This window comes from Scyliorhinus torazame, chromosome 28 (assembly GCF_047496885.1).
Source record: "Scyliorhinus torazame isolate Kashiwa2021f chromosome 28, sScyTor2.1, whole genome shotgun sequence".
Taxonomy (NCBI): domain Eukaryota; kingdom Metazoa; phylum Chordata; class Chondrichthyes; order Carcharhiniformes; family Scyliorhinidae; genus Scyliorhinus; species Scyliorhinus torazame.
The window spans coordinates 35,821,415-35,841,021 of NC_092734.1; the positions used below are offsets into that span (position 1 = coordinate 35,821,415).

At 48.2% G+C, this 19,607-nt stretch overlaps 1 long non-coding RNA gene across 1 annotated transcript; it reads right to left on the reverse strand.

Annotated features, from left to right (window-relative positions):
- Positions 1–1,582: 1,582 nt before the first annotated feature.
- LOC140403471 (uncharacterized) lies at positions 1,583–17,482 on the reverse strand. The gene is made up of 3 exons (XR_011938333.1): positions 17,404–17,482; positions 3,245–3,379; positions 1,583–2,265 (listed from the first exon to the last, which is right to left on the reverse strand). It is a non-coding gene; the product is annotated as an uncharacterized lncRNA (long non-coding RNA).
- Positions 17,483–19,607: the final 2,125 nt, after the last annotated feature.

Below are 19,607 nucleotides of genomic sequence, written 5' to 3' on the forward strand. Positions count from 1 at the left end.
GAGTGAGGAGCCAAGTCCTAGGTTTTGGAGCTTTGATATGAGCTTGGCTGGGATTATGGTGTTGAAGGCGGAGCTGTAGTCAATAAATAGGAGTCTAATGTAGGAGTCCTTGTTGTCGGGATGCTCTAGGGATGAGTGTAGGGCCAGGGAAATGGTGTCTGATGTGGACTGGTTGCAGCGGTATGCGAATTGCAGTGGATCAAGGCGTTCTGGGAGTATGGAGGTGATGTGCTTCATGATCAACCTCTCGAAGCACTTCATTATGACTGAAGTCAGGGCCACTGGTCGGTAGTCATTGAGGCACGTTGCCTGGTTCTTCATTGGCACCGGTATGATGGTGGTCTTCTTGAAGCAGGTGGGGACCTCGGAGTGGAGTAGGTACAGGTTCAAGATGTCCGCGAACACCTCTGCCAGCTGATCCGCGCAGGCTCTGAGTGCACGACCAGGCATCCCGTCCGGGCACGTCGCCTTCCGAGGGTTCACTTTCAGGAAGGCCGATCTTACTTCGGAAGCTGTGATGGCGGGTATGGGTGAATTATGGACTGCTGGGGCACTCGACAGCGGATTGTTGGTTACCTGCTCGAACCGAGCATCGAATGCATTGAGTTCCTCCGGGAGGGGCGCGCTGCTGCCAGAGATACAGCTCAGCTTCGCTTTGTAGCCCGTTGTGTTGTTTAGTCCTTGCCATAACCGCCGAGAGTCTGTCTGTGACTCTAGCTTGGTTTGATATTCTCTCTTGGCATTCCGGATGGCTTTGCGGAGGTCGTACCTGGATTTCTTGTCCAGGTCAGTGTCGTCTGACTTCAGCGCCTCAGACCTGTCCTTCAGTAGGGAGTCAATCTCGCGATTGAGCCATGGTTTCCAGTTGGGGAACGCACATACTGCTTTCTTTGGCACGCAGTCGTCCACACATTTGCTGATGAAGTCTGTGACGGTGGTGGCATACTCATTTAAGTTGGTCGCTGAGTTCTTAAATATGGACCAGTCCACTGGTCCATATTATAGTGCCCACCCTCAGACTTGGTACTCCCAACCATGGTCTTGCGCACTCACTCATGCGTGTCAGCTAACATCCAATCAGACATCAGACACAGGCACAAGGACGGACACAGGAGCAGAGAGTCACAAGTGTAGACGCAATCACAAATCAAGCCATCTGCGCAGACGGACACATGCTCAGACACGGGAGGCGGCGACGTAGTGGTATTATCACTAGACTAATAAACCAGAGACCCAGAGCAATGCTTTGGGGATCCCGGTTCAAATCCCGCCACCGTAGATGGTCAAATTCAATAATGATCTGGAATGAAAAGTCTAATGATAACCATTGTCGATTGTCGTAAAAACCCATCTGGTTCACTAATGTCCTTCAGGGAAGGAACTCTGCCCTCCTTACCTGGTCTGGCTGACATGTGACGCCAGACCCAAGCAATGTAGTTGACTCTTAACTGCCCAAGAGCAATTAGGGATGGGTAATAAATGCTGGCCCATGAACAAATAAAAAAATCAAAGTTACTATGAAATCTGAAATGAAAACAGCTTTTTCTATTTTTATTTAGCGTCCAGACACGGGTTTGTCAAACGTGCAGTCTTGAACATGTACAGATGCTATCACATTCACGTGCGTAGAGATTTAACCCTCCCTATTTTGGACAGTCAGGGAAGGCCCATGAGTTGGCAGGGATGCTTGACGTCTTCAGGGAAGCTTTGAAGACATCTGAAAGTGTTTCCACTGTCCTCCTGCGAGGCTGCTGCTCCTACTGAGTTCCAAGTGGAGTTGTTGCTTCGTGAGTCTGGTGCCAGGCATACGAACGATGTGCTGTGTCCAGCGGAGCTGGGTTTGAGTGATGAGCGCCTCGATGCTGGGCTTGGAAGAAGACTGCCTTTCTTGTCTTTGGATTTGAAGGATCCTGCGAAGACACTATTGACAATACTTCCCCAGTGCTTTGAGGTGTCTGCTGTCGATTGCTCAAATCTCTGAAGCAGGTTGAAGTAAGGACAAGATGTTTGGAAGGGAACCGTTCCATAGTTCTGAAGTCAGGGGAAGAAGGAAGAGGTAGAGTCTCTGGATGCTGGTGGAGTAGATTTGCAGTTTCATGTCCACAGCATGGACACATGGTGTAATTAACTGCTGCAAACTGACACGCAGCACACCCTGCTGTCAGGGAATGGACAGATTTCCCCAACAATGTGCAGGGGGATGAAGAGAGGACAGGACAACATTGATGAAGCTTGGGGACGATCAAGGGAGGACAGCTAATAGACCTGAGAATGGGAAAAATAACAGAGAGAGTGAAAGAGATCGGAATAGCAGATATAATTGGAAATCACAGCACTGAGGAATTTTATTTCTCATGTCCTGTCCACTCATGTGGGGAATATTACAAATGGGAGCAGGTTTCAGATCCTAAATGCATTGGGCTTGACAATGAAGTAAAAATTATAGATGGCAGATTTTGGTAATTGGATCGACCGATGCTCCCGTGATTTCCAATCTTGCTAGGACCACAGGGGTTGATGCGGTTGATGTAGACGTGAATATGGTATAAGTTTCTGCAATACATGTCATGGGTAAATAAACTCTGGACACAATTCAACTGGAAAAATCTATGTCCGTTTTTGGGAGCATTTAGTGGGGTGGCTGCAGATTGGCTACTCGCAGATTTTGTCTGGCTGCCCCGATCTTGCCCCCCCCCCCCCACCCCCCGCGCCTTTTAGCAGCCTCCACCCCCCCCCCCCCCCCCCGCCATTTTTGACCCTCCCTCGCACCTAACCTTGGGGTGCCCCCCCCCCCCCCCCCCAAAATGCCCCCTCAACCCCCTCTCTGCCTGGTAAAGCCCCCGGGGTCTGATCCGAGGGTGGCATTGCCAGCATGCCAGGCTGGCAGTGCCAAGGTGCCTGGGTGCCAGAGGGAGTGCCAGGGTGCTACCCTGCCTTGTCCCCGAACACCCAGGGTCTCTAATGGCCTGGGAGACCACTGTCCGTGTTGTGTTTTGCATATTCTCTCCGTGTCTGCCTGGATTTCACCCCCACAACCCAAAGATGTGCAGGGTAAGTGGATCGACCATGCTAAATTGCCCCTTAATTGGAATTTTTTTTTTAAAGTAAATCTCGTGCGAGATATATCATATGTAAATTCCAGTCTGCACCAAATTGTCTAATCTTGGTTGGCTTCGCTGTCAACGTCGAGGTAAGTTAAAATAGAACATTCTATTCACTGTCAGGTAACTGTTTTGGAAAGTACCTGAGTTTGGATGGCAGGTGGGAGATGAAGGTCCACCTTAGCTGTGCTTCACTTTCATGACTGAAGAGTTCCTACTTAATCGGTGCATGAGAGGACATTCGAAAGGGAATTGTATCTGATTTTAGGCATCACCTGCTGGTAAAAGGGGGAAAAAATGAAATTAATAAAACTGCGTATCTATTCTACTGCCCACGTCAGAATATTCCCACTCTGACTTTGCATTTTGGGCACAATCGCTGGTGCGGATGTAAATTGTGCCGGATTTAAGGATCCTTTTGGTTCATGTACGGGCAGCACGGTAGCACAAGTGGATAGCACTGTGGCTTCACAGCGCCAGGGTCCCGGGTTCAATTCCCAGTTTGGGTCACTGTCTGTGCGGAGTCTGCACATCCTCCCCGTGTGTGCGTGGGTTTCCTCCGGGTGCTCCGGTTTCCTCCCACAGTCCAAAGATGTGCACGTTAGGTGGATTGGCCGTGATAAATTGCCCTTAGTGTCCCAAAAAGATTAGGAGGGGTTGTTGGGTTACGGGAATAGGGTGGAAGTGAGGGCTTAAGTGGGCCGGTGCAGACTCGATGGGCCGAATGGCCTCCTTCTGCACTGTATGTTCTATGTTCTATGTTGATGGACAAATTCATTTGCATATCACCCAATGTATAATCTTCCATGAACAACTGCAACGGAACAGCATTTTTGAATGCATTTTTAAAAATTTCTGCATTAAACGATGTATTATATAGAATTATAGAATTTACAATGCAGAAGGAGCCATTCAGCCCATCGAGTCTGCACCGGCTCCTGGAAAGAGCACCCCACCCAAGGTCTACACCTCCACCCTATCCCCATAACCCAGTAACCCCACCCAACACTAAGGGCAATTTTGACACTAAGGGCAATTTATCATGGCCAATCCACCTAACCCGCACATCTTTGGACTGTGGGAGGAAACCGGAGCACCCGGAGGAAACCCACGCAGACATGGGGAGAATGTGCAGACTCCGCACAGTGACCCAAGCCGGGAATCGAACCTGGGACCCTGGAGCTGTGAAGCAATTGTGCTAACCACAATGCTACCGTGCTGTATTTAGGAGCAGTAGCCTGCTGCAGTTTTATTAATACAGGTTAACCGCAACAATAGGCATTTGTAACAACAGTTTTTAGTCCGCTGCAAGTCACCCAATTTTACATGCCCGAAAATGACTTTAGAAAGCTACATGGAACCAGTTGCTACCCCTCAATATGTGCCGATCGCTATCTTTGCACCTAGAAAACTGATCAGCAAGGGCTTTCAACACAGGCCCAATTAGCGGAAATTCAGCCCTTGTGATTAATTCGATCTGGGGGGTGGGGGTGGGGTGGGGGGGGGGGGGGTGTGGGCGGATGGTACGGCAATTGGGGGCACCTCCTACTGCTCCCGCCAACGGAAAGCATGGCAGGCGGGGGGGGGGAACCTAATCACAAATCAATATCCCGAAGTCGGGATGAACTGTCAGGATTTGGTCTCGGGATTTTAAAGGCAGCTTAAAGGTGGGTCGAGCTTTCTGCCGGAGAGTGTCAGGAAAGCCCTTTCACCTGCCTTAGCCGGTCATACACACTCGGTCGAAGGTCAGCTGGCTGGGGTTAAGTTCCCCGCCAGCCGGGAATTAGAACGTTTACTTTCACGACTGTATATAGAATCATAGAATCATAGAAGTTTACAGCATGGAAACAGGCCCTTCGGCCCAACCAGTCCATGCCGCCCAGTTTTTTACCATTAAGCTAGTCCCAGTTGCCCGCACTTGGCCCATAACCCTCTATACCCATCTTACCCATGTAACCATCTAAATGCTTTTTGAAAGACACAATTGTACCCGCTTCTACTACTACCTCTGGCAGCCCATTCCAGACACTCACTACCCTCTGAGTGAAGAAATTGCCCCTCTGGGCCCTTCTGAATCTCTCCCCTCTCACCTTAAACCTATGCCCTCTAGTTTTAGACTCCCCTACCTTTGGGAAAAGATGTTGACTATCTACCTTATCTATGCCCCTCATTATTTTATAGACCTCTATAAGATCACCCCTAAGCCTCCTACGCTCCAGGGAAAAAAGTCCCAGTCTATCCAGCCTCTCCTTATAACTCAAACCATCAAGTCCCGGCAACATCCTAGTAAATCTTTTCTGCACTCTTTCTAGTTTAATAATATCCTTTCTATAATAGGGTGACCAGAACTGCACACAGTATTCCAAGTGTGGCCGTACCAATGTCTTGTACAACTTCAACAAGACGTCCCAACTCCTATATTCAATGTTCTGACCAATGAAACCAAGCATGCCGAATGCCTTCTTCACCACCCTGTCCACCTGCGACTCCACCTTCAAGGAGCTATGAACCTGTACTCCTAGATCTCTTTGTTCTATAACTCTCCCCAACGCCATACCATTAACTGAGTAGGTCCTGGCCTGATTCGATCTGCCAAAATGCATCACCTCACATTTATCTAAATTAAACTCCATCTGCCATTCGTCGGCCCACTGGCCTAATTGATCAAGATCCCGTTGCAATCCTAGATAACCTTCTTCACTATCCACTGTGCCACCAATCTTGGTGTCATCTGCAAACTTACTAACCATGCCTCCTAAATTCTCATCCAAATCATTAATATAAATCACAAATAACAGTGGACCCAGCACCGATCCCTGAGGCACACCACTGGTCACAGGCCTCCAGTTTGAAAAACAACCCTCTACAACCACCCTCTGCCTTCTGTCGTCCAGCCAATTTTGAATCCAATTGGCAACCTCACCCTGGATCCCGTGAGCTTTAACCTTCTGCAACAACCTACCATGCGGTACCTTGTCAAAGGCTTTGCTAAAGTCCATGTAGACAACGTCTACTGCACTACCCTCATCTACCTTCTTGGTCACTCCCTCAAAAAACTCAATCAAATTTGTGAGACATGATTTTCCACGCACAAAGCCATGCTGACTGCCCCGAATCAGTCCTTGCCTCTCTAAATGCTTGTAGATCCTGTCTCTCAGAATACCTTCTAGCAACTTACCTACTACAGACGTTAGGCTCACCGGTCTGTAGTTCCCAGGCTTTTCCCTGCTGCCCTTCTTAAACAAGGGCACAACATTCGCCACTCTCCAATCTTCAGGCACCTCACCTGTGGCTGCCGATGATTCAAATATCTCTGTTAGGGGACCCGCAATTTCCTCCCTAGCCTCCCACAACATCCTGGGATACATTTCATCAGGTCCCGGGGATTTATCTACCTTGATGCGCTTTAAGACTTCCAGCACCTCCTCCTCTGTAATATGCACACTTCTCAAGACATCACTATTTATTTCCCTTAGTTTCCTAACATCCATGCCTTTCTCCACCGTGAATACCGATGAGAAATATTCATTCAGGATCTCACCCAACTCTTGTGGCTCTGCACATAGATGCCCTTGTTGATCCTTAAGAGGCCCTACTCTGTCCCTAGTTACTCTTTTCCCCTTTATGTATCTGTAGAATCTCTTTGGATTCTCCCTTGCATTATTTGCCAAAGCAATTTCATGTCCCCTTTTTGCCCTCCTGATTTCCCTCTTAACTCTATTTCGACAATCTCTATACTCTTCAAGGGATCTACTTGATCCCAGTTGCTTATGTACGTCATATGCCTCCTTCTTCTTTTTGACCAGAGTCTCAATATCTCGAGTCATCCAGGGTTCCCTACTTCTACCAGCCTTGCCCTTCACTCTAAAGGGAATGTGCTTACCCTGCACCCTGGTTAACACATTTTTAAAAGCCTCCCATTTACCAGCCGTCCCTTTGTCTGCCAATAGTCTCCCCCAATCTACCTCTGCAAGTTCCTGTCTGATACCATCAAAATTGGCCTTGCCCCAATTAAGAATTTTAACTCTTGGGCCAGACCTATCATTCTCCATAGCTATCTTAAAACTAATGGAATTATGGTCACTTGTCCCAAAGTGATCCCTCACTAGCACTTCTATCACTTGCCCTTCCTTATTTCCCAAGACGAGGTCAAGTTTTGCCCCCTCTCTAGTCGGTCCATCCACATACTGAATGAGAAAGTCCTCCTGAATACACTCAACAAATTTCCCTCCATCCAAGCCCCTAATGCTATGGCTGTCCCAGTCAATGTTGGGAAAGTTAAAGTCCCCTACTACTACCACCCTATTATTCTTGCAGCTATCTGTAATCTCCTTACATATTTGCTCCTCAATTTCCCGCTGACTATTTGGGGGCCTGTAGTACAGTCCTACCAAGGTGATCTCTCCCTTCTTATTTTTCAGTTCCACCCATATAGACTCAGTGGGCGAACCCTCGGATATATCCCCTCTAAGTACTGCCGTGATGTTCTCCCTAATCAAAAACGCCACTCCCCCTCCTCTCTTACCTCCTGTTCTATCCTTTCTATAGCATCTGTACCCCGGAACATTGAGCTGCCAGTCCTGCCCCTCCCTTAGCCATGTTTCAGTCATAGCTATAATATCCCAGTCCCATGTGCCCGTCCATGCCCTGAGTTCATCCGCTTTGCCCGTCAGGCCCCTTGCATTGAAATAAATGCAGTTTAATGTAGACCTTCCTTGCTCTCTGCCCTGCTTTCTCTGGTTATGCTTTACACACTCTCCCTTCCTGCCTTTTGTTTCTGTCCCCACTGACTTCCTACGTCGGTTCCCATCCCCCTGGCACATTAGTTTAAACCCTCCCCAACTGCACTAGCAAACACCCCCCCGAGAACATTGGTTCCGGTCCCACCCAGATGCAGACCGTCCGATTTGTACAGGTCCCACCTCCCCCAGAATCGGTCCCAATGTCCCAGGAATTTGAAACCCTCCCTCTTGCACCATCTCTCAAGCCACGTATTCATCCTAGCTATCCTGTCATTCCTACTCTGACTATCACGTGGCACTGGTAGCAATCCTGAGATTACTACCTTTGAGGTCCTACTTTTTAGTTTAACTCCTAACTCCCTAAATTCAGCTTGTAGGACCTCATCCCATTTTTTACCTATATCGTTGGTGCCTATATGCACCACGACAGCTGGCTGTTCACCCTCCCCCTCCAGAATGCCCTGCAGCCGCTCCGAGACATCCTTGACCCTTGCACCAGGGAGGCAACATACCAACCTGGATTCTCGTTTGCGTCCGCAGAAACGCCTGTCTATTCCCCTTACAATTGAATCCCCTATCACTATAGCTCTGCCACTCTTTTTCCCGCCCTTCTGTGCAGCAGAGCCAGCCACGGTGCCATGAACCTGGCTGCTGCCACCTTCCCCTGGTGAGCCATCTCCCCCAACAGTTTCCAAAACGGTAAATCTGTTTTGGAGGGAGATGACCGCAGGGGATCCCTGCACTGCCTTCCTACTCTTCCTCTGTCTGTTGGTCACCCTTTCCCTATCTGCCTCAGTAATTTTAATCTGCGGTGTGACCAACTCACTGAATGTGCTTTCCACAACTTCCTCAGCATCGCGGATGCTCCAATGGGTGCACCTGGCAAATTTCACTTCTTCCCCAGCTTTGAGGTCAGTACATGCTGCTTTCACCTCCTTGGGGACCGCTGATAGCTTCACCCATATTGGGTGTCTGTAGCAGAAGCTGTGCGAAAGTTGGAAGTTGTGGGGGGGGGGATAGGGTGGAGCGGAGGGTGGACCACGGTCACAGCTAAGGGAAACATAGAAACATAGAAAATAGGAGCAGGAGTCAACCATTCGGCCCTTCGAGCCTGCTCCGCCATTCATTATGATCATGGCTGATCATCCAACTCAATGGCCTAATCCCGCTTTCCCCCCATATCCTTTGATCCCCTTCGTCCTAAGTGCTGTATCTAACTGCTTCTTGAAACTATACAAGGTTTCAGCCTCAACTACCTATGATAATGAATTCCACAGGCCGACCAATCTCTGGGTGAAGAAAGTTCTCCTCATCCTCTGTCCTATATGGTCTACTCCATATCCCCAGGCTGTGACCCCTGGTTCTGGGCACCCCCTCCATCGGGAACATCCTTCCTGCATCCACCCTGTCCAGTCCTGTTAGACGTTTATAGGTTTCGAGGAGATTCCCCCCCCTCATTCTTCTGAACACCAGCTAATACAATCCTAGCCGACTCAACCTCCCCTCATATGCCAGTCCCGCCATCTCAGGGAGGGAGGGTGTCAGGGTGCCCCTTAAATTTTGCCCCCGGACCTTTGAGCCCATGAGGTAATGACGGGGAGCACAACTTCCTCCCAGCCCCTGTCACGAGATTCACCATGTTCTGCATAGATGCGTAGGCAATGAGCTGAACCGCGCAGGATTGCACATGTTCAACCGTCCCCGCATGGCAGCGGGAATCCCTCGCACCTCCACAACTGCCACCAAACTTCGACTTTGGGGCAGAAGATCCCGCCCTGCCATTAGTGATTCTTAAATCAGTGCAAAAGACCACAACACGTGATCTGCACTGAATAGAACATGGGCTTGAAATTCTGTAATCTGCGCTGGTTGGGGTGACTTGGGAAGAATTGTACTGAAATGAAACGAAATGAAAATCGCTTATTGTCACAAGTAGGCTTCAAATGAAGTTACTGTGAAAAGCCCCTAGTCGCCACATTCCGGCGCCTGTTCGGGGAGGCTGTTACGGGAATTGAACCATGCTGCTGGCCTGCTTTGGTCAGCTTTCAAAGCCAGCGATTTAGCCCTGTGCTAAACAGCCCCTGCTGTGTCCAAGCTTAACAGGGTGGACCCCAGGGTGTAGCCACATCAACATCTGCCTCGCCCCAGACCAGAGTAAATACTGAGACCCAACTCTTCCCCACACATGGGAGATCAGAATGTGAGCTTGGCTTCATGTTGGTTCAAGCCGAAGGACTGAGATTCCCAGATATCTTGATCCAGAAACAACACTCCAGCAACCAGTGCTACCTAAGATATCGATTATGTGCTTTAACCGTGAGCGCAAACTCCCGTTTACAGTTTAAAGTCAAACGGCACGGTGGCGCAGTGGTTAGAACTGCTGCCTCACGGAGCCGAGGACCCGGGTTCAATCCTGGTCATGGGTCCCTGTCCGTGTGGAGTTTACACATTCTCCCCGTGTCTGCGTGGGTCTCACCCCCAAAACCCAAAGATGTGCAGGGTAGGTGGATTGGCCACGCTAAATTGCCCCTTAATCGGGAAAAGAAAAGAATTGGGTACTTTAAATTTATAAAATATATAAATAAATAAAGTTTCAAGTTGGTTGGCTGGTTTGGGAATCTTTATTGGGACTGTCTAACATTTGGGAATGTGCAGCATTGCATTCAAGGTAATGCCTGCTGTACCTGGTGCCAACATCCTTTCCAACTCGCCATCATTTCACGGCAGTGGAAATGCTACTTGTTTTCTCAATGGTGTCAAAAGGTTTTCTCTGCGAACTATCCTCAGTGGCATCAGGGGCAAAGGCCTTGCTTACTTCATGTGATTGGCGCAAGCAAGGATGAGCTGGGGACTAACAGTCTGATGGCACCTATGCAAGTTTGGGGGGGGTGGGGGGGCGGGCATCACGGTCGCCTCGGTACTTTTGCGAATAAATGCATCGCTTGCATGAATCCGTGCAGTCCAGACAGCTTGATTCCGAGCCCGGATGGAACTAGCCAATCCTCGACTGGGGCATCAGTTGAACGTGATGATTGCTCTCGTCCAGGGGTCAGTCAGCCTGGGTTCCCACTCCTGATTGTTGAGTGTGCGGAGCTCTGCTGGAGGTCTGGTGGGAAGAGGTTGGAGGACAGTCCCACAGATGAACGCCCTCCTGAAAACCGCCGTCTGGATTGCTGAATTTTAAAAAATGAGTACTTAATTGAAACAGCTTCCTCTCACCCCGTCAGCGCCTACGAGAAAGGATAAGAGAACAATGGGAGAGCGAGCGACACTCAGGCAGGGAAAATGCTGCCATGTTTCAAAGCCACCTAGGTACTGTACGATAAAACCTTCAGTGAAAGTTTGGCAGGAGCATATGTCACCCCTGCCTGATTGACTGAAAATTGCATGAAGGTTTTAAAACAGTAACACATTACTACTAGATTTAAAACTAATAAACTCATTTTGTAATAATATGTGTAGAAGGGCTCGTAATAAATCATTATGGGATCCTCATTGCAAGATGCAGTTTTGAGGCACTGACCCATGCAGTGCATGCTGCAAATATTTAGAATTACAGAGGGAAGCAGATTAATTTTACAGGGTTCCTACCAGAGGTTTAATGGTCCAATGTGACTAATTATTTTAGAGTATAAGCCACACAGTAAATAAAATATAAAAATGCAAATGCTTGATGGCCCACACAAATAGAGATGGGAAATCATTCTTTCCATCAACTCTCTCCTGTTTGTAACATAGGAAAGTGTATCAAAGGGGCAGTGGGCGCCGCTGAGTGTGTGTTAACCCCGGATATGCTCCTGTATGGCATATGTTACATTAACAATTTTATAGGCATTAAAGAGACAAGTATGTGAAAAAAGGTAGGCTGACTGAAACCTGAATATTAAATCGAGACCAAGTAACTGTCCAATAATGGATGTAACTCCAGCCTATTGTCTAGTGCCACACACAATCCCAGTTTACTGTGGAATAGAGTCCCTACAGTGCAGAAGGGGGCTATTCAACCCATTGAGTCTGCACCGACCCTTCAAAAGAGCACTCTGCCCATGTCCACTCCCCTGTCCACCCCGTCCTATCCCCGTAACCTCAAAATCTAACCTGCACACCCCTGGACACTGTGGGACAATTTAGCGTGGTCAACCCACCTAACCTGCACATCCCTGGACACTCAGGGGAAATTTTAGCACGGCCAATCCACCCAGCCTGCACATCTTTGGGCTGTGGGAGGAAACCGGAGCACCCGGAGGAAACCCACGCAGACACGGGGAGAACGTGCAGCCTCCGCACAGACAGTCACCCAAGGCACGAATCGAATCAGGGTCCTTGGCACTGTGAGGCGGCAGTGCAAACCCCCCCAGCCCGTGCCACGACATTGAATCTACAGTACAGAAACAGAGGAGACACTGGCCAGGAAAGGCTGAACAGGCCGATCTTTCTCGCCTCAAAAAGAATCGGCTAAGGGACAACTTAATAAAGAACTTTAAAATGATGAAGGCATTGTGTAGAGTGCGCCGAATGCACAGAAATAATTACTCAGCCCAACTGGCATTTAGGGGCTACGCAAACCTCCTCCCAACTGTCGTTGTTTAATCCTATCAGCGTGGACACAGTAGTAATGCCATTGGTTGGGCATTGTTCCTGGATTGATAACTTTTTGTGGGGGACAAAGACATCGCTGGCTGGGATAGCATTCCTAATTGCCCTCAAACTGAGTGGCCTGTTAGGCCTTTCAGAAGAGTCGACCACATTGGCGTGGGTCTGGAGTCACATGTAGGCCAGACCGGGTAAGAACGGCCAATTCCCTCATCCGTTCATCTAGATTCCACTCAAATGCATCTCTCACCATTTGCCTCATTTAGTCCTTGTGGGAACAAGTTTCAAATTCTTACCACTCACGGGCAAAGAAATTTCACTTGAATTTCCCTTCGACTTCATCAGTCACTACCTATTATCTATGGCCCGTAACTTTGGTCAATGGAAATATATTGAATGTCTCTCGTGAAATGCCTTCATCGTGGACGGATTTGAATTTATCTCTCCCTAGAGTTAGTCGAGGCCTCATGGGGAGGCGATGGCGTAATGGCATCAACGTTTGGACGAGCAGTCCAGAGGCACGGAGGGGGGGGGGTGATTCTGACCATTCCCCCCGCTGACCGTGATAAAAAGGAAAACATCTGGTTCACTAATATCCTTTAGGGAAGGAATTCGGCCGTCCTTACCTGATCTGGCCTACATGTGACTCCAGACCCACAGCAATGTCTGAAAGGCCTAACAGGCCACTCAGTTTGAGGGCAATTAGGAATGCTATTCCAGCCAGCGATGTCTTTGTCCCCCACAAAAAGTTATCAATCCAGGAACAATGCCCAACCAATGGCATTACTGCTGTGCCCACCTCAAATACTGCAGCCTTGACATCGCTCTACACTGCCATTTGTTTCTTCAAAATTTATTAGTTAGCAAGAACGTATTTCTGGAAATAATAAAATCGCTAGCAATCTAGATCATAAAGAATAAATAGATTTAGTTTGATATCAAATCAATTAGTGATCATTTTTTCAATACTTAATTATTCCTCTATTTTCCTTTTTTTAAGGGGGTTATTTTTCAATCAGTGATAACAAACTACATATTCCAGAATATTTCACCGGTTACAATAAGATGGGCCGCACGGTGGCACAGTGGTTAGCACCGCTGCCTCGCAGCGCCAGGGACCCGGGTTCGATTCCCGGACTCAGGTGACTGCCTGTGTGGAATTTGCACGTTCTCCCCGTGCCTGCTTGGGTTTCCTCCGGGTGCTCCGGTTTCCTCCCACAGTCCAAAAGAGGTGCAGGTTAGGTGGATTGACCGTGGTAAATTGCCCCGTAGTGTCCAAAAGGTTCGGTGGGGTTACTGGGTTACGGGGATAGGGTGGAGACATGGGCTTAAGGAGGGTGCTCTTTCCAAGCACTGGTGCAGACTCGATGGGCCGAATGGCCTCCTTCTGCACTGTAAATTCTATGATTTCATCATTTCCTCATTATCCTGGCGTTAACATTCTGCCAGATCTCTACCTAACCGCACTGTGGCGATACCACATCCAGATGTAGAGCAGCACCTTGATATTACCTTGCCATTACCTTCTCAATGGCAATCAGGCATGACCAATGAATGGTGGCCTTGCCAGTGATGTCCATATCCAGTGAACTAATAGAAAGAACAGACCACCAAGATTCTGTCCGATAGCACCCAGAACTCCAGTCTACTGCCCCAAAACAAAAGCAAATCCAACCAAAAATCCAATAATACAGGAAAATGCAAAGAATTCATAGCTTCAAACTACTCTCCAATAATTCCAGCAACTCAAACTACTATTCAATTTTATATGTAACACAAACTAAGGTGGAATAGCATGTGCAAATAAAACCTACTATCCACAGTGTCAATACTCCAGAAGAATGGAACTGAGCCACTGTACACAAAGAACAAAGAACAAAGAAAAGTACAGCACAGGAACAGGCCCTTCGGTCCTCCAAGCCTGTGCCGACCATGCTGCCCGTCTAAACTAAAATCTTCCACACTTCCGGGGTCCGTATCCCTCTATTCCCATCCTATTCATGTATTTGTCAAGATGCCCCTTAAATGTCACTATCGTCCCTGCTTCCACCACCTCCTCCGGCAGCGAGTTCCAGGCACCCACTACCCTCTGTGTAAAAAACTTGCCTCGTACATCTACTCTAAACCTTGCCCCTAGCACCTTAAACCTATGCCCCCTAGTAATTGACCCTTCTACCCTGGGACCCTCTACACTTTAAAAAATATGTGTTTGCAGGTAGCAGAGTGGCGCAGAGGGAGTGTACTGGGCCCATAACCCAGAGGTCGATGGATCAAAACCATTCCCTGCTATTCATATTTACCATTACAATAAACATTTATTTACAGCGTTGCACATTGCAAATATACACCTCCTAATCTAACAATTAGAAGGAAGAGAGGAGATCCGATCGAGGTGTATGAAATACTAAATGGGATTGATAAAGTAAATGCAGACCAAATGTTCCCCCTGTCGGAAATCTAGAAGAAGAGGTCACGGATATAGGTTGAGAGGCAGTAGATTTAGATCTGAGATGAGGAGGAACTGCTTCTCGCAGAGGGTGGTGAATTTGTGGAACTCGCTGCCCCACAGTGCGGTGGAATCTGAGTCATTAAATGGTTTCAAGAAAGAGATAGATATATTTGGGTTAAAGGGATATGGGCAGGTGGGGAGGTGGTTTTGAGACCAGGAAGAGATCAGCCAGGATCTGATTGGATGGTGGAGCTAGCTCGAGGGGCTGAATTGCCGACTTCTGCTCCGAATTCCTATGTTCCTATGACAATTTTAGTCTGTGCATATTGACAGGGAATCAAGTGAATCCCGATTCATCGGCTCCAGGAGTTAGAACCTCCAATTCTATGCATTAATATACAAATTCTGAATCGAGCTGATACCTTCAGTGAAATCCCAACAAGCAACACAGATCTACAGTCCAATATTGTACACAACTGGGCAATAATCTACACATGTCCAATCAATTCGCCAATAACACAGAAATCCAATCAATTCCCCAATAACACAGCCAAGGGGAAACCTCTGAACAATGAAAGAAGTATTGGCAGCATGTTGTTCAACAGTTCTCATAAGCACAAACTACAGTCCATAAGATTTAGGAGCAGATCAGGCCATTCGGCCCATCGAGCCTGCTCCACCATTCGATCATGGCTGATCTCATCCTGGCCTTAATCCCACCATAAAGCAAAAAGTGCAGAGGGTACTGGAAGTCTGCAGAGGGATTTGGATAGGCTAAGTGAATGGGCTAGGGTCTGGCAGATGGAATACAATGTTGACAAATGTGAGGTTATCCATTTTGGTAGGAATAACAGCAAAAGGGATTATTATTTAAATGATAAAATATTAAAACATGCTGCTGTGCAGAGAGACCTGGGTGTGCTAGTGCATGAGTCGCAAAAAGTTGTTTTACAGGTGCAACAGGTGATTAAGAAGGCAAATGGAATTTTGTCCTTCATTGCTAGAGGGATGGAGTTTAAGACTAGGGAGGTTCTGCTGCAATTGTATAAGGTGTTAGTGAGGCCACACCTGGGGTATTGTGTTCAATTTTGGTCTCCTTACTTGAGAAAGGACGTACTGGCACTGGAGGGTGTGAAGAAGTGATTCACTAGGTTAATCCCAGACCTGAAGGGGTTGGATTACGAGGAGAGGCTGAGTAGACTGGGACTGTACTCGTTGGAATTTAGAAGGATGAGGGGGGATCTTATAGAAACATATAAGATTATGAAGGGAATAAATATGATAGATGCGGGCAGGTTGTTTCCACTGGCGGGTGAAAGCAGAGCTAGGGGGCATAGCCTCAAAATAAGGGGAAGTAGATTTAGGACTGAGTTTAGGAGGAACTTCTTTACCCAAAGGGTTGTGAATCTATGGAATTCCTTGCCCAGTGAAGCAGTAGAGGCTCCTTCATTAAATGTTTTTGAGATAAAGATAGATAGTTTTTTGAAGAATAAAGGGATTAAGGGTTATGGTGTTCGGGCCGGAAAGTGGAGCTGAGTCCACAAAAGATCAGCCATGATCTCATTGAATGGTGGAGCAGGCTCGAGGGGCCAGATGGCCTACTCCTGCTCCTAGTTCTTATGTTCTTATGTCCTGCCCATTCTCCGTAACCCTTCAACCCATTCCCAATTATAAATCAGTCTAACTCCTCCTTAAATTTACTCACAGTCCCAGCATCCACCATACTCTGGGTTGGCGAATTCCACAGATTCACAACCCTTTGGGAGAAGTAGTTTCTCCTCAACTCTGTTTTAAACTTGCTACCTCTTACCCTGAGCCTATGACCAGTCCAGAAACGCAAGTAACGCCAGCCCCCTATTCAATAATGCTAACAACTCCAATCTGCTGTATAATAACATGCAGGAGATCAACTTACTTTCTAACAATAAAAGTAAATCCAAACGATTGCTCATTAATGCACGCAACATCAAATTACTGTCTAATAATTCTCAACGAGAGCCCAATAACACAAGCAACCCGTAGATAGTCCAAGAAGAACAGAACTTGAAACTCTTCTCCAATTACAAACTGACCACCTATGGTCCAACAATGCACAGAATTCTAATGTCGGCCGAATTTTCCGACCGTGCATTGGCGGCGGGATCCTCTGGACCTGTTGGCACCCTGCTGTGAGTTTCCCAGTGGGGTGAGGTGGCTTCAATGGCAATTGCCATGGGAGCAGAAAATCGCAGCCCCCAGCGAACAGCATGCCTCCTTCCACCACCAAGACTCAAGCGGTTGGGAAGCCAAAGAATCCCGCCCCTAATGTCCAGGAACATTTACAACTCTAACCAACTTTTCAATAACATCTTCAATTCCAACCGCCAGTCCAATACCACACACAGCTGCAAACTATCGTCCTCACACCGAAGCAAATCAAAATTACTGTGCAATAGTGTTCACAAGTCCAAATTAATATCTAATAAGAAAAGAAGCTCTGTGTCATTATTCAATAACAAAAACAGCTGTAATAACTAACATTGCAACAACTCCAACCTTCCATTCCATAGCAACTGTCGCTCTGAACTGCTGTTGAATAATGCTCACATCACCAAACTGCTGCAGAATAACACAAGTGTTTCAATCATTCAGTCACCTCTGTCCAATACCAAAAGCATTTCCAGCCCGCTGTACAAAACATACACAACTACACCCTGCCGATTATTAGCACAAAGAAATCCCATCTGCCGTCCAACATGCACGACACGTGCCTATTGCAAAATAACATACAAAACGTGAAACTACTTTCCAATAATTTCCACGTTAATCTCCAACAACACATCCCATTCCAAACCCATGCAGGATTACACCCACAGCTTCAGGCTACTGCCCACTGAGTCAACCCAACTTCAGCCTGCCTTCCAGCAGAAAAAACAGCCACCAATAAGAGTCAATTTAGCAGCACAGAAAGAGGCCCATTGGCCCACTGTGTGTGTGCTGGCCCCATCAAACCATATCCCAACAACATGCATAATTCCAACCGGCTATCCAATAAAACAACCGGCAGCGCTGTAAATTAATCCTGCCTACTCTCCAAAAACAAACTACCATCCAACACTAAAGCAACTCCACCTCCTGTCCAATAACACCACCCTCGCCTTAGATAGAATCTTATAGGCCCATTCAAGGAACTAAGTACAAAAGATCAACTCCAGTGCAGCACTGAGGAAGGTGTCATCTTTCAGGTGAGGCACTCAACCAAGGCCTCGTCTGTCCACTCAGTTGAGTGTATATATTTCTATGGCACTATCGGGCACTATAGGGTAGCATGGTAGCACAATAGTTGGCATAGTTGCTTCACAGCTCCAGGGTCCCAAGTTCGATTCCTAGCTTGGGTAATTATCTGTGTGGAGTTTGCACGTTCTCCCTGTGCCTGCGTGGGTTTCCTCCAAGTGCTCCGGTTTCCTCCCACAGTCAAAGGTGTGCAGGTTAGGTGGATTGGCTAAGCTAAATTGCCCTCAGTGTCCAAGAAAGGTTTAAGTGGGGTTACGGGCATGGAGTGGAGGTGTAGGGATAGGGTGGAGGTGTGGGCTTAGGTAGGGTGCTCTTTCCAAGGGCCAGTGCAGACTCGATGGGCCAAATGGCCTCCTTCTGTACTGTAAATTCTATGATCTATGATCTGTTTCAAGGCAGGGGAATTATGCCTAGTGTCCCAGCGACTCTTTCTCCCTCAATCAGCATCACAAAACCAGCTTGTCTGATCATTACCACGTTATTGTTTTGGGGGAGTTTATCATACATAACTTGGCTGCGACATTTTCTACATTGCGGCAGTGTCAGCACTTCACTGGTTGTCCAATCCTTTGGCACACTCTGTAGTCATGAAAGGTGCTATTCAAATGCAAGTCTTTCATGACAATTGACTGACAATAACGCAAACATATCCAAACTGCCGTCCAAAGTAACAGATGAAACCAGTATCAGGCACAACATCACCCTACTGCAGGCATTGTTATACTCGGTGGGTTGCAGGCGGGTGTCGGGAGGGTCACGGAGCCGTCCGTCGCGGCGCTCCCGATCGTGCAAATCCACGCGCAACAGTCGCAGCAGCCGGCTTTTAATAATGCCGGCTGCAAGCGGCCTACAAAATGGCCAGGAACAGATAAAACAATTTTGCCCGCACTGCGCATGCGTGCCCAATCATCGGTGCGCATGCCCAGTGCGGCTGCATTTTTAAAATATGGTCGCAAGCCTTTATTTTTCACGTTCAGAGGGACAAAGGGACCATTGGGGCCAAAAGGACCCAAAACCATTTCCTCCATTTTTGTCAGCAACAAACAAGGTAAGAGAAAATGGTGGGTCGCGAAGGACAGCCGGCGTGGGTCACAAAGGTCGGCCGGCATGGGTCACAAAGGTCGGCCGGCATGGGTCGCGAAGGTCGGCCGGCGTGGGTCGCGAAGGTCGGCCGGCGTGGGTCGCGAAGGTCGGCTTGCGTGGGTCGCGAAGGTCGGCCAGCGTGGGTCGCGAAGGTCAGCCAGCGTGGGTCGCGAAGGACGGCCGGCGTGGGTCACGAAGGTTGGCTTGCGTGGGTCGCGAAGGTCGGCCGGCGTGGGTCCCGAAGGTCGGCCAGCGTGGGTCGTGAAGGTCGGCCGGCATGGGTCGCGGAGGTCAGCCAGCGTGGGTCGCGAAGGTCGGCCGGCATGGGTCGCGAAGGTCGGCTTGCGTGGGTCGCGAAGGTCAGCC